Raw genomic sequence first — 21000 nt, forward strand, 5'->3', positions numbered from 1 at the left:
AGTAGTTCTGGTACACGGAAACTAAATATAACGTAACTATTGGAAACGGACACCAAAGACAAAGTATGTCATTCTGATTTCAATAATATAAAATAGGATTTTCGGAGATCTTGGTAGACTCTGCAATTATTGACCTGATATTAACAAGTAATTTTTTGAATTAGCCATAGTCAGTCATATACTCAGGCCTTGCCAATTTTTGACCAGGTATTTTGTAAAAAGTTTATGAGAGGATGTTCCCAGAGCATATAATTCACTTATAAAATTAAGAAACATTTTACTTATAGAAATGCAGTAATGACTATTCAAAATTGAGAATATACAATCTAATCATACAAATGATTATAAATGATAAAGTGAAAACATGATCATAACTTAATACATTATTCATTTTCAGCCTTAATCAGCTAATATTGTTTGTGTATTAACCTGACACTTACTACAAGACATGATAAAATTATTCTTGACTGATGAACAACTTAGTAAACTGTTTCTTACGTTGCAGTGCAAGTTCTTTTGGAATTAGTGACATGAAAAGACCAGGGCGAATAATTATTATGAGAAACCTAATTGAGATAGATATAAAGTGTTGATATTTTTAGTTTGTGTGTTTTAAAAAAAATAGCTAAAAATTAGCGAGTATATAGAGCACCAAACATAACTAAACATAGAAAGAATACAGTGAAAGTACTATACTGTGATCTTATGGGACACTGTTGCATATATGTTTCAACACTGACCCAAACATTATGTGGCACATGAGGATACTTTAATGCATAGCAGTTTTAACACCTTGGCTTCGATTATTTTGAAAGGCAAGAAACAAACACATATTAATTATAACAAATAATGGAATATTTGAATAGCTTTATTGTTTTCATTTTTTGTAGAGACAGGGTCTCACTATGTTGTCCAAGCTGGTCTCACACTCCCGGCCTGAAGCAATCCTCCTGCCTCAGCCTCCAACAGTGCTAGAATTATAGGCATGAACTCTTGTTTTAAAGCAGTGGCTCTCAACTGGGTGTGGAATTTTCATCCTAGGGCATATTGGTCCATGTCTAAAAACATTTTGGTTGTCACCATGGAATGACGCTACTAGCATTGAGTAGGTAGAGGCCAGGGATGCTGCTAAACATTGCACAATGCACAGTGCCAAGGCTGAAAACCCATTTTAATGAGAGCAGTGCATGTTATTTTATTTCATTTTTTGAGACAGAGTCTGGCTCTATTGCCCAGGCTGGAATGCAGTGGCATGATCTCGACTCACTGCAACCTCGGCCTCCCAGGTTCAAGTAATTCTCCTACCTCAACCTAAAAGTGTAGTTGCAGCCTGGATGTGGTGGCTTACACCTGTAATTCCAGCACTTTGGGAGGCTGAGGCAGGAGGATCACTTGAGGCCAGGAGTTCAAGACCAGCCTTGCCAATATAGGAGATAACAAAAAAAAATCAAAAAACAAAAAGTATAGTTGCAGAACTTCAAAATCTATTCATTAGCATCAAGGACTTAAAAAATTTGGTTATAGTTTCATTCTGCAAATGACAATGTCCTGAAGGTGAAGTAGTTGGGTCCTTAGAGTAATTTTTTTAGGGGTTTCATTATTTACTTATTTTAAAAAGTATTGTTATTATTAAGTTCTGGGGTACATGTGCAGATCTTGCAGGATTGTTACATAGGTATACACATACCATGGTGGTTTGCTCCCTTCATCCCCCCGTCACCTACTTTAGGTATTTCTCCTAATGTTATCCCTCCCCAATCCCTTTCCCCTGGCTATCCATCCCCTAGTTCCCCACTCCCTAACAGACCCCAGTGTGTGACATTCCCCTCCCTGTGTCCATGTGTTCTCATTGTTCAACACCCACTTATGAATGACAACATGTGGTGTTTGGTTTTCTGTTCTTGTATCAGTTTGCTGAGAATGATGGTTTCCAGATTCATCCATGTCCCTGTAAAGGACATGAACTCATCCTTTTTTATGGCTGCATAGTACTCTATGGTGTATATGTGCCACATTTTCTTTATCCAGTCTAACTTTGTTGGGCATTTTAGTTGGTTCCAAGTTTTTGTTCTTGTAAATAGTCACAATGAACATACGTGTGCATGTATCTTTATAATAGATCAATATATAATCCTTTGGGTATACACCCAGTAATGGGATTGCTGGGTCAAATGATATTTCTATTTCTAGATCCTTAAGGAATTGCCACACTGTGTTCCACAGTGGTTGAACTAATTTACACTCCCACCAACAGTGTAAAAGCATTCCTATTTCTCTGCATCCTCTCCAGCATCTGTTGTCTCCAGATTTTTTAATGATTGCCATTCTAACTGGCACGAGACGGTATCTGAATGTGGTTTTGATTTGCATTTCTCTAATGGCCAGTGATGATGAGCATTAAAACCCTATGGTAAAGGATTAGTGGTGATAAACTATAATTACAATAATCTCAATAAAGTAGCACAGACACAATAATTAATTTTGTAATGTATAGTCTCACACTAGTGAATTCAAATACTCAAAATGCTTTTGAAGTATACTCGATAAGCCTCAGTGTCTTTGGTAAATAGAGTAATACACAGTCATGATGATCCTGTGAGACTACATACATAGAAACAATTTCAGGCATATAGTTAATTTTCAACAATTACTGCTCCTCTTCTTGATGTTGCTGCTATTGTTTTTTTTTTTTTTTTTTTTTTTTTTTTAATTTTGAGACAGTCTCACTCTCTTGCCCATGCTGGAGTACAATGGTGTGCTCATAGCTCATTGCAGCCTCAAACTCATAGATGCAGGGATCCTCCCACCTCAGCCTCCTGAGTAGCTGGGACTATACGTGCCACCATGCCCAGTTAAGTTCTTATTTTTAGTAGACACCAAGTCTGGCTACACTGCCTAGGATGGTCTCAACCTCCTGGGTCAAGTGGCCCTTTTGCCTCAGCCTCCCAAAAGTTCTGGGATTACAGATATGAGCCACTGTACCCAGCTGCTGTTATTGTTTTTCGTGTAGACAATTAAGTTGCATAGGAAGATTAAAAAATATTTGAAGAATAGCATGTTAGAAAATAAACAGACCCAGGAAGAATAACATTTTTTTGTATATTTTATAGTAGCTGCTTCTGCCCTAATTTGAATGTCATAAAAAGAAATCGAATTTATATAATTTTAAATAGTTAAATCTGGATATATTTATTTCACATTTCCATAGTTGTACTGTAACATTTTATATTTCAAATACAGATAAAATGAACAAAAATATTTATATAAAAATCTAACACCCCTCCTCAAATCTAGTAAGCCGAATACCAATAGAAATTTTTGTAAACTTAAGAAGCAACATTAATTTTGAACTGAAATGCTTAGAAGTAAATGACCCTTGATAAGTGATGTGTATAGTACTATTGTTTTTCAACTTTTGATAAATTTTTATCAACATAATCTCATCTCTCTGCTTTTGTTTCATCTCAAAACACTGATGAAGTGCTTCCTCAGATGCCATGAAAATGGTCTTGTTCTTGTGTTCACAGTCTGACGGTATAGAGAGACGTATAAAACAGTAGTTACTCCAGGTAACATAAGTGTTTTACTAAAAAATAAAGTCCTAAATTATGGTAATTTCACAATATATAAGCGTATCTGTGGTTAAGAAAATCTTATAGAGAAGTTTAAAATTTAGAAAACCTTCAAAGTATGTTGGGATATTTATAGAAAAGAGAAATTCAATGATAATAGTAGCAAAACCATTAAGAAAATGCATTACCTCTGCTAACCTTAGAATTACAATTTAAATGCTTTGGTTTTAAGTCTCTATCTACATTATAAGTGTTTGAAAAATATGCTACTTTGGAGTCACTTTAAAAATAAGCTACACGCGTTGAACAAGGAGAACACATGGACACAGGGAGGGGAGCACTATACACGGGGGTCTGTTGTGGGGGAGGGGGGATAGCGGGGGGGTGGGGAGTTGGGGAGGGATAGCATGGGGAGAAATGCCAGATATAGGAGAGAGATCCAAGATGGCTGATGATTAGCAGCTCGGGCACGTACCTCCCAGTGAAAGCGCAAAGAACGAGAGGACGCCACACTTTCAGACGAATATTTGTTGCTCACGGACCAGGAGATTCCCAGTGGAGGAGCCCCACGGGTCGCCAGGGCGACTCTTGTGGCCGGCGTGGTGGTTTTGCTGGTGCCTTAGCACGCCAGTTCTTGGTGCAGAGTCCGGAGATTCCCGGACAGAAAAGCACCATCAGTCTTAACACCGCTGTTTTGGCCGGCTCAGTGGATTGCTCAGATCTCGGCGCAGGGAATCAACAAGTTGGACGTCAGAGACCCAGTTAGAAAGCCGGTAATTATAAAGACGACAGACGGACAAATATATAATGAAGGGAAGAAACCAGCGTAAAAAGGCAGAGAATACTCAAAATCAGAATGCCTCTCCCTCTACAGGGGATTGCAATTCCTCATCAGTAACGGAACAAGGCTTAATAGATTACACGTGTGCTCCAATAACAGAAGCAGGTTTCAAAACGTGGGTGATAAGAAACTTCTGTGAATTAAAAGAACTTGTTCTAACCCAATGCAAAGAAACTAAGAACCTTGAAAAAAGGTTTGACGAACTGTTAACGAGAATGGACAATTTAGAGAAGAATATAAGTGAATTGATGGAGCTGAAAAACACAACACGAGAACTTCGCGAAGCATGCACAAGTTTAAACAGTCGAATTGATCAAGCAGAAGGAAGGATATCAGAAGTCAAGGACCAGCTCAGTGAAATGAAACGAGAAGACAAGAATGCAGAAAAAAGGATGAAAAGGAATGAGCAAAGTCTCCAGGAAATATGGGACTATGTGAAAAGACCTAATTTACGTTTGATAGGTGTACCTGAATGTGATGAAGAGAATGAATCCAAGTTGGAAAATACTCTTCAGGATATCATTCAGGAAAATTTTCCCAACCTGGCAAGGCAGGGTAATATTCAACTCCAGGTAATACAGAGAACACCACAAAGATATTCTTCAAGAAGACCAACCCCAAGGCACATAATCGCCAGATTTATTAGGGTTGAAATGAAGGAGAAAATACTAAGGGCAGCCAGAGAGAAAGGTCAGGTTACCCATAAAGGGAAACCTATCAGACTTACAGCAGATCTCTCAGCAGAAACCCTACAAGCCAGAAAAGAGTGGGGACCAATATTTAACATCCTTAAAGAAAAGAACTTTCAACCCAGAATTTCCTATCCAGCCAAACTAAACTTTATGAGCGAAGGAAAAATTAAATCTTTTGCGAACAAACAAGTACTTAGAGAGTTCACCACCACCAGGCCTGCTTTACAAGAGCTTCTGAAAGAAGCACTATACATATAAAGGAACAACCAATATCAGCCTTTCCAAAAATATATCAAAAAGCAAAGAACTTTAACACAATAAAAAATTTACATCAACTAATGGGCAAAACAGCCAGCTAGAATCAAACGCCGGTATTAAACCTATATATATTTTAATTGGATAAAAAGCCAAAACCCATCGGTATGCTGCATCCGGGCCCATCTTACATGCAACAATACACAAAGACTCAGAGAGAAGGAGGAAGATTTACCAATCAAACAGAGAGTAAAAATAAACTAATAAACAAAAAACAGGAGATGCAATTCTCGCCTCTGATAAAGTAGACTTTAAAGCAACAAAGATCAAAAGAGGCGAGGAATGACATTACATAATGGCAAAAGGATCAATGTAACAAGAAGAGCTAACGATTCTATAGATCAACGAGATAGAAAATTAACAAGGATATTCAGAACTTGAACTCAGACCCGGAACAAGTAAACTTAATAAACATTTATAGAACTCTCCACTTCAAATACACAAAACATACATTACCACCTCATACCTATTCCAAAGGTGACTATATAATTGGAAGTAAATCACTCCTCAGTAATCGCATAGCATTTCATAGGTTTAAATGAAATATTGGTTGGCTGTTTGTTTGTTATCTTCTTCCCTTATTCCTTCCTGACTACATCATTAAGTATAATTATCAGTATAAAAGAGCTTTTCAATACCCATTACTAAATTGCATTCCAGCCTGGGCAAGAAAGTAATACTCCCATTCTCTCTCCCTCTTTCTTTTCCTTCTCCCTCCTCCCCATTCTCTCTCTCTCTTTCTCTTCCTTTTTCCTCCTTCCTATTCTCTCTCAAAAAAAAAAAAAAAAAGAAAAAAAAAGAAAAAAAAAAAAAGAAATGCCAGATATAGGTGAAGGGGAGGGAGGCAGCAAATCATACTGCCACGTATGCACCTATGCAACAACCTTGCATGTTTTTCACATGTACCCCAAAACCTAAAATGCAATAAAAAAAAAAAATTAAATTAAAAAAAATAAAAAAAATAAGCTACACGCAAAACAAACATGAGCATACTAAGGAAAAATCTTTATATTTGCATTTAAATTTACAGTTTAAATCTAATTTAATGTGTTTATTAATCTGTTATATTAAAAGCTCTGGTATTTTAAAGTATCACAAAAATGTTTTTATTTTCAATATTAAAATAACATTTTAATATTATAAGGTTGTAATTAGAACATTGTATTTGAACAAAATTAAAATACTTGTTTTATTTCAATACTTCATGTGCTATATCTAAGCATCGAGGGAAAGCAAAATTAGTATTAGTGAACATACTGTATCTTATGAATAGTTTAAATCATTTGTGTTGATTTTTTATAATAAAGTTATCCCAGAATAAAAAATATATTGCGTAGCTCAGTCATGTCATTAGTTGAGCTAAAGAAGAAGACAGATTATCTATACAAATAATGCCTATAAAGTACCAAGAATAATAGAAAAGTCCCCAAAGGGATAGTTCAATTAAATTTATTTTATGTAGTTTACACATAACTTACACTTGTAAGGCTGTGAGAATTTAATTTCATATTTTTTCACTTACTTTGCTGTTTTTTTTTTTTTTTTTTTTTTTCCTGAGACGGAGTTTCGCTCTTGTTACCCAGGCTGGAGTGCAATGGCGCGATCTCGGCTCACAGCAACCTCTGCCTCCTGGGTTCAAGCAATTCTCCTGCCTCAGCCTCCTGAGTAACTGGGACTACAGGCATGCGCCACCATGCCCAGCTAATTTTTTGTATTTTTAGTAGAGACGGGGGTTTCACCATGTTGTCCAGGATAGTCTCGATCTTTTGACCTTGTGATCCACCCGCCTTGGCCTCCCAAAGTGCTGGGATTACAGGCGTGAGTACTTTGCTCTGTTATAAATTATACATAAAAGAGTTTAAAAAGTAAACAGAATTATATTAAAAACTCATAGTGATTTATATTAAAATTATATTATAATTTAAATATAAAAATCACTCATAGTGATTTATATTAAAATTATATTAAAAACTTATAGTGATTTCCCTTTTTGTCTTATCAAATGTAACAGTTTGTTCATTAATTCTCAAACATGAAGACCTAAAGAATTTTCACTATTTATCTTATTATTGGACATTATTTTTAAAACATTCCTATAAACACAACACAACAATGTACATCAATCACCTTAATAACAATCCATATCTCATGGTTTTCAGCAACATCAAGATGAAAACAACACACTCATGCCAAGTTTAATCCAACTTTAATCCTGAGTATTCAAATTATAAATTCACTTACTCCTATTAGCTTTTTCTTATCCAGCCAATTGCCCAGGTATGAAAACTGCTGTTCAGTCCACTTTTGTTTCCAGTTTTATTTTTATTTTTAAATTTTATTTTGAGATGGAATCTTGATCTGTCCCCCAGGCTAGAGTACAGTGGTGTTTTCTTGGCCCGCTGCAACCTCTACCTACAGGTTCAAGTAATTCTCCGCCTCAGCCTCCCTAGTAGCTGGGATTATAAGCTGCTGCCACCACGCTCATCTAATTTTTTGTATTTTTGGTAGAGAGGGGGTTTTGCCATATTGGCCAGGCTGATCTCAAACTCCTGACCTTAAGTGATCTGTCCACCTTGGCCTCTGAAAGTGCTGAGATTACAGGCATTAGTCACCATGCCTGGCCTATTTCTAGTTTTAAATGTATATCCTTTATGTACATGAACAATTTGAAGAAAACAATTTATCTCACATTTCCATTCACAACTCTTTTCCAACATAATGTAAATAATATTAATATTAAAATGTTATGTACAGTTCAAAGAATGTACAAAAGCCTGTCCATATTCACACTATACTACATGAGATGAGTCCAAGATGGCCTGCTATATGACTGAAATGCCCCTTGGCATGGGAAATAAGGAAGACAAGTGAAAAACACACAACAAACGACACTGGTATTCTGGCTTTGTGGAACACTCTTTTCAAATGACAGATGATGCATGTGCTATTAAAGTTATTTTATTCAAAGCACAAAGGATTTTCTCCTCCTTATATACTTGGAATAATTCCTACCAAGAAAATTTGTCAGGACTGCCACATTCACAAATGCATTCTTCATTCATGTAATGACTCTTTTTTTCTTCATTTTAGCTTATATAAGACAACTACAAAATTGGAAGCTTAAAGACTAAATCTGAAGGGTTTGCTGGATACTCCTATAAAAGGCAATGAAAAGGAAATTTATTTCACTTAGCAGTACTTAGGGTCCAAAACAAAATGATTGTTTGATATGAAACTGGATGTCACAAAATTGGAAAATAGGGTTACTTTATAGGTTTGGACTTGATACTAAATTGATGGTAGGCCAGGACGTGGGGTGAGGTCATTCACTATGTGTGCTAATGAATTTTTTTCTTTTTTGAGACACTTATGAAACTCTACAATGATGCTGGAAATAAAATGGTGTAAACATATATAAGTGTAAAGCTATGATGCATTTGACAAAATAAATGTCATTTTTCCTTATATAAAATGTAAGTAGGAAGAAAAATACTATTCTAATTCAAAATTAAATATAGTGTCTTTTTTGGATTTCTTGACTTAATATGGGATTGTGGCAGAAATACTCTATCATGATTTCCAATGAGCCACTTCCTGGTATAATCCCTTCCCTTTGAATGAAGGCAGAACTTGTGACTTGCTTCTAATCAGTAAGATCTGGCAAAGGTGACAGATAGCCACTACCATAATTATTTTATATTAGATTCAATCTTAACAGGCTAGAGTGAGAAATTTCCTCCTGGCCTTCAAGAAGCAAGCTGTCACGTGTTAGAGGACCTCATGGCAACAAATTGAGAGAGACCATTTGAGGCTCACTGGGCCCTGGCTGACAGCACAAGTATGGGGAATTCAGTCCCATATCTTACAAGAAACTGGATTCTACCAACAACCACATGAGTTTGGAAGAGGTCTCCCAAGCTCCAGAAAGGAATACAGCACAACTAACATAGATTATAGCTTTTAAGTTCATGACCAGGGAACCCAGGTAAGTCACACCTAGATTACTGACCCATCAAAATGATAAGACAGTGAATATGAGTTGTTTTAACTCACTAAATTTGTTATGCAGTGATAGAAAATACAAGGATGAAAATCATATTCAGAAATATGTCGTGCACACAACATTATTTTGGTAGCAAAACATGCAAGACATTTGTGTTTATAGTAGTTATAACAATGATTGAGAAGTGATAGAGGGCAGGAATGAAGGGAAAATAGGCTGTGTAAAATAATATACGCATATTGTGTTCTATACTTAGAAAATGCCTTGAAAATTACATTATGTCATTGGATTTTAAAATAAAGGAGCAAACTGGCGGGGGGCAGGGAACCCTGAAAGCCCTGTATTTTGCATGAGGAAAATGAAGCTTAGAGGTTAAGCACTACAGGCAACACAGTATAAGGGAAAGCTAGGGTGAAACCCACAGTCTTTCTCCAAACAAGTGACTTGGCAGTGAGTGTCCTGTCTACTTCATGAAAGCTCACCTGGTTTGGAATCAGAAGGTATAGGTTTGAGAGCAGCACACTCCAGTCCCTCCTTTCCCCATTCAGTTTTAAAGAAGAGTGATGGGAGAAGTTGCAAGCAAATAATAAAAGAGAAACTACTAAGGTATGAAAAAAGGTGTTGGAAGCCAGCATTTATCAGTCAAGATGAAGGAGAGGAGATGCTTTTGGCTTAGGTAGCTCACAAGTTACACTGCATGGTTTAGTTAGAAAACACCATATTTGTTTTGTCAGTGTAATTTCCATTTTTCTATTACTGCATACACTTTAATGTAAGTTTAAATCTATCTTTTTCACACATTATAAGGATGAGATTATTCCATCTTTTAATATTACAGCTTTAGCATTATAATCTAAATATGAATTGCATATATACCTGTTAAATTAATAAGTAATTGGATTAATATTTATAAATATTGGTATGCATATCTATATAGAACAAAGTACCATATATGCCTGATTATGTAATAATTATTATACTAACCGCTAGTTTGGAGGGAGTTGAAAACTGATTTAGAGAGAAAAGTTCTAAATTTGCTGAGTCATTTTAGGTATACAAATAAAATCCAGATGTCCAGATTATTTTTACACTATAGGCGGAACCTATTTTCATCAAAATCAATTTGCTTTTGGTGAAGGAGGTATTCCATATAATTTCCATACAATTTAACAGCCTCTACTTTCCTATATATATCAGGAGCTATTTTTTCATTAAAGAGTTATTTAGCACAGTTATTTTTGGTTATTTTCAATACTCTATTAAAAATAATTATTACTATCTGGAATGGACAAAAATATATTTCATGGTGTTAATACTGGGCTAAGAATATTCAAACAACCCACTGAAATTACGCTTTACGCAAAAAGTGAGCTGCTTTTATTTTCCTTTAATTTTCTATTATGTAGGATTTATTGATCTTTTGTCAAAACATCTCCAAACACACGACTTTGCACAGATGGATTTTATTTGATTTTTGTTGTTTGTGCCAATATTATTTTATGTTTAATATATTTGATTTTCTCAGTCTCTTCAGTGTCATCTCCAGGGATGGAAGGAAAGATAAAGTAACACTTGCAAAGTTTCTCCTATGTGTCTGACAGTATCCTGTTGCTTTTTGCATTGCCTTTTTTTAACCACCTCCACAACATTTTGAGTTAGGTACTATTCATACCATTTTTAGGATAAAGCAGCTGAGACTGCTGCTTTTCAAGGAAGGTTAGAAACTTGCCATAGGTTTTCCAGCATACAAAAAAGCTCAGATGAGAACTCACGGTTTTTCTCTTGACGTTCATATCCTTGTTCTTTCTACCTTTGCTCATCACTCTAATTGTCATGAAAATATTCTAGAAAATCAATATAAATCCTTACTCCTTTATTGAATCCCATTTCTCCTTGCTTATTTTTCTACTGCCAGTTCACATGCATTTTACATTTATATGGCTATGTTTCACATTAATATTACCATCAACCCTCCTATTCTTGAATACTGTGAATATCTTCACTCTCATGGAATCAATTATTCATTCTTTTAATTTTATTTTATTGAGGACATAAGAAAATATGCTAAGCTACTTCCAGCTGGAAGCAAGCCTATAATGTCACTTCCTTAGCAGGAACACAAGATACAAGCTAATAATGTTTCTGTGGAACTCACCCTGAAAATAAAATCTTCCTTTGTTACTGAGTAAATAAATCCACATTTTCACCAGAACTTACCAGGAAGAAACTGTAATTTCAGAAGAGATTAAATCTGAACTTTATTTCCATAATCTGATGCTCAATATATTCCCAAATAAGCCTTACAATGAAAAAGTGAACACTTCAGGAGGCCGAAGCAGGTTAATCACAAGATCAGTTCAAGACCAGCCTGGCCAAGATGATAAAACCTCCTCTCTACTAAAAACTACAAAAATTAGCTGGGTATAGTGGCAGGCACCTGTAGTCCCAGCTACTTGGGAGGCTGAGGCAGGAGAATTGCTTGAACCTGGGTGGCAGAGGTTGCAGTGAGCTGAGATCATGCCACTGCACTCCAGCCTGGGTGACAGAGTAAGACTCTGTCTCAAAAAAAAAAAAAAAAAAAAGTGAATACTGTGTAACTGCACTGTTAAAATAATAAAATAGAAACAGTCATCTTATATGAGAAAGGAGAAACTTCAGAGTTAAGGCACATTTTGTAGGATCTGTTTAAGTCCACGGATGTTCCAGCAGTTAGGATGGAACACACTTGTCCTGAAGGTGACAGTTTTACTTTCTTTTGGTATTCAACAAGAAGCAGAAGAGATAGCGTAATTGTTTTAACTCTTTCTAAGAATTGGCTGGTCTAAAAAAATTAATTTTCTCATAAAATGTTCATATAATTGACATTGGAGAAATATTAAGTGACTATTAGCCATAACTTATCTAAATCACATGGAGTAGCTCACCGTATTTTGTCTCAATATCTCTTTATTTAACATACCACATTTGAGAACAGCAGTATACTCTCAAGCAAAGGTGATCCAACCTATTTATTCAAACTTTTGTGTATTTCATTCATTCATTATGATTAAGCTTCCTTCAGAATTAAACTTTGAAGCAAACAATTTTTTTTTTAAAAAGACCTCATAAAAGAAGCTATGTTTTTAGTGATTTCAAGAGGCCAACCTTCTCTATCAACTTAAACTTAGGCTCTTTAATTGTCTACTGGGCCCAACATATTATGGCCCTAGCTTTTTATATACCCTGGTCCCTTTTTATATACTTGGTGTTGCAGCAAAATAGATAAATGAATGAATAAAAATAGTAACAATAATCTATTGTACTCCAATATTAAGTAGGTAAGTCACTGAAAGGAAAGAAACAGCACTAACTGTGATCTAAAGCTTAGAATTAAGACTCAATATTACATGATGCCTAATTTTCTGGTAAAATCAGAAAGGCCAAATCACAAGTTTCCCTCCTCACTCTGCTCTGATGGATCAGGTCCCCTCACCAAACAATCCTCTATATCAAGGGGGTCAGGGGTTCCTATTTCCTGCCAGCCTGAGGAACTATTCAGTGGAGCAAACCATGTCTTCCTGTAGGACCCAGGGGCACTCCAACCTTTTGATACTAAAAACACAGCCTTGCACAGCCTCTGGTTGTTCCTGGTTCCCCAGTACAACCTCCTGTGTCCTGTGTCATGTGTGGGGTCCTGTTCCCCCAAACTTTGAGCATATGTGACCAATAAGCCACAGTTGATGTCATCTGTCCAGTGTCAGGTGCCCTGTGCTCAGCCCTCACCACTACTTCAGGACATGCAGGAATCTCTCCCTCACCACCAGGATGACTAGGAGGCAATTAAATTATAATTAATCAAAGAAATAATACTTAGAGCAACATGATATAAAATTTGTCTTCTGAACTAAGTTACAATATCATTTCCTGAAAATTATATCACTTAAAATTTCCACAATAAAAAAATGAATGAAAAACAGTTTCTTAGTTTGGGAATGCAAAGTAGCGGAACTTTACTGATAAGAAATTTGAGAAGACTTTTAAGGAACATTCAAAATATTCTTTTCCTTTTACTCACTAATTTTACTTCTGTAAATACATTCCAAGGGAATAATAAACATTAAGGCAGCATTTTTTCATTGCAGCATTGTTTATAATAATGAAAAGGGGGAGATGACATAAATGCCAATCAATTAGAAAATGGTTGAAGCAAATAATTAAACATCTATACAATGTAATAAAAAAACAGTCATTATATTTAAATTTGTGAAGAGCTTTTGATGTAACAAGAAAATGTCTTTACTGGGTAATTTATACCATATTAAAGATATGCATGTGAACTATGCTACATTGTACTTTCAACTTTTAGTGTGTGTGCACATATGTATAAAAAAGACAAGAAGTAAACAATATAAATTGTAATATTATGGCTTCTATTTTTAGCTTTATGATTTTTACCACTACCATATTTTACAGGAAATACTTTACAGATTATAATATCTTATTATATATACACGCATGGAAACACATACATTTATATGTAAACATACAAGAAGAAGGTTGAGAATAATACATGCATTTATCCCTCTGGCTATCATAAGCTGAAAGCTAGATGGGCATTTGCCTTTGAGATCTCTAGCTAAAGGAAAGCATAATAACAAAAACATTCATGAGAAAATGGGGAAAGATGTGTTCTCTATACTCCATTGGTAAAATTATTTGAACAAAGAGAAGCAGTGCAAAAAATTGCACATGTAAATATGTGTACACATAGTTTGTGACACATTTTAACTTTCAATTTATAGTTGTTTAATGTACGTTAGTTCCACTTCAAGTATTTTGTAAGTTTACCAGATTTTTTCTATACCTACCTCATATCTAGCACAAGGCTGAGTCCATATTCAATATTAATATCTACTTGTTTATAGTGGGAGATAGTCCTTTATTGTGACTCTTCTTTCTGTGAGTTCACATTATTTAAAATAGACTTAACAGTTACAGAAGGTGGAAAATTGTGTTTTTAGTATTTTTAATTTTTATTAAGGTAGAAAAATGAGAATTTTGTTGTAGTTGCTTTTTTTAAAAACTAATCTGCTGATCACAATATTATATCTTTGATAGCTATCACAGGATATATAGAACTATTCTTACCACATTCCATCTAGAGTCTGGATATAAATCTCTGAATAATGTCTATTTTAGGTTTGTGGATTTTCATTATAAACACTTATAAATAAGGAAAAAGAGAATACTTGTATTTAGAGTTATACTTTCAAGTTATTTCAGAAGAAAATAGAAAATCTGTAAGTACAAAGAAAACAATATATTTATTTTTATATTTTATGTCCCCTAAATATTTATGATTATCACTATTTTATTTGGATTTTTTGCATATAGAATTTATTTGGTTGCATAGTGGAACTAATAAATTTATGCAAATAACACCATTATTATAAATGCAATAAATTCAATTCAAAAAATATTCTCCTATATACGACAGAGGACTTATTGCTGTGTTTATATTCATGTATGCATGTATGTACCTCCCCTGCAAAATGAATATATAATCAACTCAATGTTTTCACATATTTTCAGTGTTGGAAATTCCATTGATGAAGAAAAGAAAATAGAATGTCTGACTAGCTATTTTTTTAAAGCTGTTCTTACTCACTTCTGCTCAGATTTTTAAAATTTAAGGTAGAAAAACTTTACCACTGAGTAACAGTGAAGGCAAGGAGAGGTAAGAATTCTATAACAGGATTAGGACACAGTCTGTGAGTTTAGTCATGGCTAATCATCAACTTTCTTTAGGATTCTAAGAATGTCACAATCTTCCTCAGAAATGTAATGTTTCTTATTTATGAAATATTGACAAAATATCTCATTTATGAAATACTGATAAAATGTTGACAAAATGTTGATAAAATTGACAAATATTGATAAAATGTTACTCATTTATGAAATATTGATAAAATATCTGAGCTATTTTCCTCAGATTTCTGAGATCTCTCAGAATATGTTGTTTCTTTCAGTCTGATTCAATTACCTACACTTGTTATTATGTTGTCAGATGAGTAATTCTGGCTGGCATATTAGAAAGAGGTATAATAGGCCTGCAGCTTTCTTTTTCATGTACATAAAATCAATACTACAATGGATTATTTAGAAGCCATCATTTATAGGAATCTTATGCCAAAACAAATTTCATTCATTACTTGTGTTTTATATGTAACACTTTAAATATTTAAGTATAAAAAGATTGTACAATCAAAACAATTTTGAGAATGACTAAATCATTTCATAGAAATATGGTACTTTTATTACTATCTCAAGAAATACATTATAAAAAGCTGCCAAAGCAAACCACCTTGCCATGTATGTACCTATGCAACAATCCTGCAGGATCTGCACATGTACCTCAGAATCTAAAGTACAATTTAAAAAGGCTGCCAAAATTATAATGAAATAGAAAGATTACAAAATAAAAAGAAAATCTTCTAACAAATGAATTGTATAGCTGGATAAAACTTTGAAAAACAACCAACGATTTCAGTATTCTGGAAATTAAACAAAAGTTTACAACAAACTGAGCAGTATTTGTTCATGAGAAGCTACTGATCTTTAAGCAAGAACACTGGTGTATTAGTTTGTTTTCACACTGCTGATAAAGATATACCCACGACTGGGCAATTTACAAAAGAACAAGGTTTATAATGGACTTATAGTTTTATGTGGCTGGGGAAGTCTCACAATCATGGTGGATGGCAAAGAGGAGCAAGTCACATCTTATATGGATGGCGGAAGGCAAAGAGAGAGCTTGTGCAGGGAAATTCCTCCTTATAAAATCATCTGATCTCATGAGACTTATTCACCATGAGAACAGTATGAGAAAAACTCGTGCCCATGACTCAATTACCTCCCACCAGGTGCCTCCTATAACACATGGGAATTCAAGATGGGATTTGGGTGGGGACACAGCCCAATCTTATCAAGTGGGAATCTTGGTTGTGCTTGGCTGGGACTTTCCAGTTCAGTTGTCATGATAGTTCTATTGGACAGGGCAGGGTATGAAAACCAGACGCTTTACTGCTGGAGGGGATGAAACAAGTGGCAGACTTACAAATTATTTGGGGATTAAACTGGGAGACTGGGAACTGGGACATCCATAAATAGATTTAATAAGCTCTTAATATATCCCTGGGTTGGAGGCTGAGTGCATGTTTGGCAGAAACCAGGGAGAGCCCAAAGTAGTCACACAAATCTAGCCAAAAGAAGGTTACACAGATGTGCAGCACAGATGAGAGAAGTTTCAGTGGAAAGTAAAATCACAGTCATACTTGGAAACTAGCAGACTCAAAAATTGCTTGTGCTTTGAATCTCTCTCCATTTTATATACAAATCTATCAACAAAGCTTTGCAAATCTTAATGAAGTCGAAATAATTGAATCATACCAAATAGGTTTTCCAACTACAATGAAACTAAAGAATAAGAACAGAAAGAGATCGGAGAAATCCCCAAACATTAGGGAACATAAAAAACATATTTCTAAATAAACAAAAAGAAATTACAAGGGAATTAAGAAATCTTTTGAACCGAATAAAAATGAAAAAAAAAAAATGCATGAACTGCAATAATGCAGTCCTTAAAGGAAAATACATAGTTTTAAATGTCTATGTCAGAAAACAAGAAAGCTCTCTAACTAATAGCCTAAATTTTCACCTTAAGAATCTAGGAGAAAAAAGAGAACTAACTATGAAATAGATGAAGGAAAATAAATAGACAATATTTAGATCAGAAATCAATAAAATAGAACACAGAAAAATAATAGAGAAAAATTAATAACAGCAAAAGTTGGGTCGTTGGAAAGAATGGCAAAATTGACAAATCTTCAACTAGCTTTACTAAGAAAAAATTGAAGACACAATAATAAATATTAGGAATAAAAAAGGGCTTCATTGTGACCTACATGAAAAGGATAAAGTATTATGAATACGTTCCTGACAATAATTATAAAACATAGGTGAAATAAATCTGTTTTAGAAAGATCCAAATTACCAAAATTGATTCAAGAATAATACATTTAAATAGTCTTATAACAAATAAAGGCATTGAATTAGTAACTTGATGTCTTACTACAAAAGAAAGCTCAGGTGAGATGACTTCATTGGTGGATTCTAGCAAATATTCAAAAAATAAATAATACTAGTACTAATTCTTCACAAACTCTTATAGAAAAATAGAGCCAGGAACACTTCCCGACACATTCTATGTGGTCAGTATTATGAGGTTACTCAGATATTACAAGAAAAAAAATTTACAGAATGATATCCCTCATGAATATCAACAAACAATTACTTAATAAAGCAAACTAAATCAGGAAACATTGCTGGCAAGAAAGCAAAATGACACATTCACCTTGACTATTTGGCAGTTTCTTAAATAGTTAGACAGAAACTTACTTACCATACAATCCAGAAATTTTATTTCTAGTAAACTACCCAACAAAAATTACATATTGTACATCTATACTAAAATGGTATGCAAATTTTTTTTAAATATGGAGAAAATCTCACAGAAAAACAAAATACTGACTTTTTTTTTAAACAATGGAACATATTTAGCAATAAAAAGGAGAAAACCACTGGCACATGCTACAACATAGACTAACCTAAAAAACTAGTAAATGAAAGAAACCAGACACCGAAACTGAATATTGAATGATTCAATTTATATGAAATGCTTAGAAAAGGCAAACTTACAGTGACAAAAAGTAAATCAGTAGTTATTTGTTGGATGAGGGATGTTATAAGCAGAGATTCCTAGCATCCTCAAAGGAATTTTTTTGTAAAGATGGAAATTTCTAAAACAAGATTGTGGTGATGGTTGCACAACTCCATAAATGCATTACAATCATTTATTTGTACACTAACAATAGGTATTTATGGTATGTAAGTTATATCCAAGAAAACTGTGAAAATAATAATAATAATAATAAAGAGCTATCCACGTGTGGTACTGTTGCCAACTAGGATCCAATAAGATCTGTTATAATTTGTCTGTTTCTAAAAACTCATAAAGATGGTGACTACTAATGCAGAACAGAAAATGAGTCACTATTTCCTAAGAAGACAATGCTATCTTTTCAAACTTAAGAACATTTTTAGTGTTCTTCACTATCATAATTGCTAATTAGTCTTTCTAGCCTTGCAGATGTAGTCAGTCCATTATGGAACTGTACATAGCAAATGCCTTTTTTTTTTTAAATAAAAAGATTTCTTTGGCTTGTTTCAAACAGCTGTGTTTCTAGAGCCACAAGATGGAGTTTTAAATAAGAAAAAAAGGAGACTAATTTTTTGAGAATCACATTGTTCTTTTTTTCTCTGTTCATTTCTCTTTAAGAGAAGAGGAAATAACATTTGGTGAGCATACAGTAAGTACAAGACTTTATGATAGGTTCACTAACAATTATGAGACATATGGAGTTCATTTTATTTACAGATGAACAAACTTATTCTCAAAATTTACATATGTTAGAGCTGAATTTCAACACAGGTATTTATAATTTCAAAACTTATTCCCTCTTCTCTCCACTCTGTTGCCTTGTGTTTGCTGAGTACTTTCTTTTTTTTTTTTTTTTTTTTCTTTTAACTCATCTGTATTTGTTACAACTTTAAGCAGAATGTGACTCGAGCACTACATTTCTATCCACAAGACTGGCTCCGAGTTATTTCTCAACAGCTTATGATATGCTTAGGTAGGCTGATAACTGCTCCTCCAAACAAGACTTTTCTTTGGAAAACGAGCCCTGTGGAGAGTTCCATCAAGCGGCTTCAGTTTAACCTATTTCTAGAGGACTAGTACATGCAGAATTGGCAACTAGAGGGGATGAAAAGTTCAGAAAGTAGATCCTACAAGATATAACAAATACTTTTCTTCTAAACATCAAGATATAGCTTGGGAACACTTCAATAACAAGATTTGGTCTACTAAGGAATCCGGCTTGAGTACTTTCAAAACCATTGTACAGTTGCTGATAAACGCCTGTATCTTTGAAGTTTACAGGTTAAAAGTTAAAGGATATATTTTCTAAAATTATGAACCATTTAATAGAAGACTATATGCCTGTCTTTCTCTCTGTATACATTACAAAATTATAAATCATGGTGTACCTGTTAGAGCTAGCTGTGTGTGTATACACATACGTACATAGGTATGGGTATGAACAATAAATTCCTTAACTGTTGTCTCAGTAATAATTACTTACATTTCAGGTCCTCCTACTAAATTATGAGTACATTAAAAATCTGGGTCTTTGTTGTGTTCACTCTATTAATCTAGCACCTAACAAAATGTAAGTCATACCATGGATGATAAATGAATGAGCATCAATGAGTAAACATTTAAAAATCTATAACTATACTGTTTTTCTCCTTATTAAAAAATGCTGTATACATTTTTTTAATAAGGAGAAAAACAGTATATTTACTTTAGAATAAAAAAAATTCACTGCAGGTATCTTTATTATTTTGAGACTAAGTCTCGCTCTGTCACCAGCCTGGAGTGCAGTGGCGCCATCTCGGCTCACTGGAACCTCCGCTTCCTGGGTTCAAGTGATTCTTGTGCCTCAGCCTTCCAAGTATCTGGGATTATAGGCATGCATCACTACACCCAGCAAATTTTTTTTTTTTTTGAGACGGAGTCTTGCTCTGTTGCCAGGCTGGAGTGCAGTGGCGCAGTCTCGGCTCACTGCAACCTCCACCTCCTGGGTTCCAGCGATTCTTCTGCCTCAGCCTCCCGAGTAGCTGGGACCACAGGCGTGTGCCACCACGCCCGGCTAATTTTTGTATTTTTAGTAGAGACAGGGTTTCACCATGTTGGTCAGGATGGTCTCAATTTCCTGACCTCGTGATCTGCCCACCTTGGCCTCCCAAAGTGCTGGGATTACAGGCGTGAGCCACTGCGCCCGGCCCCAGGCTTGTTTTATATAACTTTTATAGACTATTTATAAAGCTAGAACTGTCCATTAAAATATTACAAAAGGTTCGTAGTAGTTTTACTATCAATGGTTTATGTAACCAAAATTAAAATTCACTAATGGCCATTTTCCATTAGTATATTCCAAAGAACAGGTACACTACATTTTATTCTTCACTACTCCCTTGCTTAAATCTTTGTCTTATCTCACACAGACAGCTAAATTATTAGTTTTGCTAGATTTTTCACTATTGATGAAGATTTTGGATACTGCTGTTTTACTGTGAACATGAAAAACAAAGAGTAATTATATAGTTTTATTATGGAAAATTTATATATATGAAAATGTAATACAATACTATAATAAAATCCAATACAGTTAATCTCTGAGCTCTAACAATTGACAAATTATGTTCGATTTTATTTCATCTACATCTTCACCATTCTCTACACTTAGCTAATTTTGAAGCAAATTTCAGACATGATATCACTCAATCTGTAAATATTTTAGTGTGTATTTCCAAAAGATACACTCAATGGTGACTATAGTTAATAATATATTGTATTTTAGAAGAATGCTAAGAAAGTTGTTGTAATAACTCTAGCTAATTAACATAAGCATTACT

At 34.4% G+C, this 21000-nt stretch overlaps 1 protein-coding gene across 7 annotated transcripts in view; it reads right to left on the reverse strand.

The window, feature by feature from the left end:
- The window catches only part of PCLO (piccolo presynaptic cytomatrix protein), a 421390-nt gene that overhangs the window by 130163 nt on the left and 270227 nt on the right, over positions 1-21000 (reverse strand). The gene's annotated exons all lie outside the window — the stretch shown is intronic.

The sequence above is a fragment of the Aotus nancymaae genome, unplaced genomic scaffold (assembly GCF_030222135.1).
Source record: "Aotus nancymaae isolate 86718 unplaced genomic scaffold, 86718_ANA_hifiasm-v0.15.2.pri h1tg000002l, whole genome shotgun sequence".
NCBI lineage: Eukaryota > Metazoa > Chordata > Mammalia > Primates > Aotidae > Aotus > Aotus nancymaae.